This window comes from Brassica oleracea, chromosome C4 (genome assembly GCF_000695525.1).
Source record: "Brassica oleracea var. oleracea cultivar TO1000 chromosome C4, BOL, whole genome shotgun sequence".
Taxonomy (NCBI): domain Eukaryota; kingdom Viridiplantae; phylum Streptophyta; class Magnoliopsida; order Brassicales; family Brassicaceae; genus Brassica; species Brassica oleracea.
Genome location: NC_027751.1, coordinates 4,700,455 through 4,703,457, shown reverse-complemented (window position 1 = coordinate 4,703,457; position 3,003 = coordinate 4,700,455).

Below are 3,003 nucleotides of genomic sequence, written 5' to 3'. Positions count from 1 at the left end.
TTCATGGGTTAGGATGATTAAGTGATGATCTAGAATGTTTAGAGTAGATTAATATGTTTCCTTGCTTGATTGAGTGATCTTAATGCTAAGCTAGAGTTAGTCATTCTGGTTTAGAACTCTAGACATTTCATTGCATGGAAGGTGTTCGATGAAATGTCTGAGCCAACTCAACATGCTCTTAGCTTACCCTACCAAAGGGATTTGATGTTAGGGGAGTTAGGAAAGTTGAATGATCTATTCTTAATGATTGTTTGATTGACACAAACCAAAGGAATTTGATGTTTGATCATGAGAGTAAATGAGCTTTTATCTTGGAAGAGAACTTGCTTAGAATTGATATCTAGACTTAAGGAAATGTGTTGATTGAAACCTTGCCATTTTAGATTAAATCTTAGTCATCTGAAATCAAAATTATATGCCCATGATTCCTCCTTTATCTAATTGATTGAAAGTTACTTGTTAGTTGTTCTTGAAACTTGTTAGTTTGATTGAATCACCTCATCTTATTGATTGAATTCTAAGTTGATTTTGACATTGAGATTTGGTTTTTACTTGAGACTAAGTGTTATTTTTCTTATATGTAGTTACTGATTCTCTTTCCTAGCCTTTTGTATCTCAGGTGCATGAACTTGCGGAGTAGAGGCCCAACAGACCTAGTTCCATGAGTTGAAGACATTAGAGCACTTGAAAGGGAGATTGCAAGGAGAAGAAGAGCAACAGGCTCACCTAGACAGATTGGGATTTGTGATGGATCAACATCAGAATCAGCCTCAAGATGGAGTGGGTATTGGCCAAGGAGCTGACAACCTTAGGCCACAACACCAACATCGCCAAGCTAGAGCTATTGGCACCCATGATGAACCAAATATTCATGGGCATAGAGCTGGCATCAGAGTACCAACTTTGGAAAACAACAACTTTGAGATCAAGTCAAGCTTGATAAACATGATCCAGAGCAACAAGTACCATGGTCTTGCCTTGGAGGATCCACTAGACCACTTGGATAACTTTGATAAGCTGTGTGGAACTACAAAGATCAATGGTGTCTCTGAAGATGCATTCAAGCTAAGGTTGTTTCCATTCTCTTTGGGCAACAAAGCTCACACATGAGAGAAGAGCCTTTCAAGAGATTCCATCACCACATGGGATGAGTGCAAGAAAGCCTTCCTCACCAAGTTCTTCTCTACTTCAAGAACTGTTAAGCTAAGCAATGAAATCTCTAGATTTCATCAAAGGAATCTTGAAAGCTTTGGGGAAGCATGGGAAAGGTTCAACAGCGACATCTCTCAATGTCCTCATCATGGCTTCAATATGGAGAGTTTGCTTAGTACTTTCTACAAAGGTCTTTTGTCCAAGTTTAGAAGCCAGCTTGATACTGCTAGCAATGGATTCTTCTTGGGGAGAAGTGAGGCAAATGCTTTGGAGCTTGTAGAGAATATGGCTAAGAGTGATTCAGTCTACAGTGATGATCACGACAGGAGCAATAGAGGCATTGGAGGAGATGATCAGAATACAAAGAGAGAGTTGAAAGCTCTACAAGAGAAGATGGATTTGCTTCTCTCCAACAAAGCCAAACAAGAGAAGGTAAACTTTGTTGGTGATCATAGACAAGAAGAGCTGGTTATGGTTAGTGAAGTTGATGGTCTAGAAGGTCAGGAAGAGTTGTGCTTTGTGAATGCTAATGGGACATGGTACAAAAAAGAGCCTAATTTTCAGTACAACAACTACCAACAAAAGCCCTTCTACAACAACCAACAAGGTTGTTACTAAGCTAGGGAAAACTACTCTCAAGGCTTCTCCTCCAAAGGAAATCAGTCTACACAAGGCCAAGCCGGATCTTCTACCTCTGCTCCACAAGAGAGTAGCACTGATGCAATGTTGAAACAGATCTTGGAGTCCCAAACTAGAAGTGAGAAGCACATTGGATATGAGCTGAAGAACCTTCACACCAAAGTTGATGGAAGCTACAATGACCTCAACAACAAGTTCCTACAACTCTCCTCTCACTTCAAGACTTTGGAGAATCAGTTTGCCTCTATGCCTTCAACCTCCAAGAGCCCAATGGGATCTCTACCAGGAAAATCAGAGCAGAATCCCAAAGAATATTGCAATGTTATCTTCTCTACTACTTCTGAGATTGAGTTGAGTGGTCATGAGAAAGAGGAAGATCAGATTGAAAGACTCATATATGGAACAGAAGTTGTTGTCAAGGCTGAAGCACAAATTGTGGAGAAGGTTGAACATAAGATTGTGGAAAGGGTTAAGATACAAACTGTAAAGAAGGTTGAGGGAAAGGTTTTGCAACCAGTTAGACACAAAGCTGAGAAACCGGTTATTGGAAAAGCTGTCATGCAATTGAAAGAGGTTCAGCTAGAAGAAGCTCATGTGGTTGAGCAATCGCCTTACGACAAGCTCCCATTTCCACAAAAGTTCCTCACTAAAGCTCAAAAAAAGGTGATCTCCAAGTTCAGAAAAGACATGGGAGATGTAAGAGTCAAGCTTCCACAGATATCGAATATGCATGATACTCTCTTGCATTGTACATACATATTTGCATAGAAAAACCAAAAAAATTTAAATAATTTAAAAACACACAAAAAGAAGCATGTAGTTGCATCACTTGCATTCTTAGGATTGAGTATAGAGCATATAAGTTGCATTCATGAATAGGGAGAAACTTTGTAAAGAACACATATCTAGAACTCAATTTGACATCCTAGCTAAACATATCAAGTAGCTTAAGCATCTCTTGAAAAAGCTTTGTAAGCTTCGAGCCTTGAAAACTCTTCTTGAAACATGTTGCTTGCTTGATGATTGACATTGTTCTTGAAACCAACTCCAAATGAACTAGGCTTAATGAACTTAATTTCTCTTGCATATGGACATTTGCATACTTGATCATGGATATGATACACATTTGGTTTATCTTTCTCTCTTTGTACCAATCTTTGTTAACCCAAATGGCACTCCATACCCATTAACCCTCACCATTCTTTGAAGCCA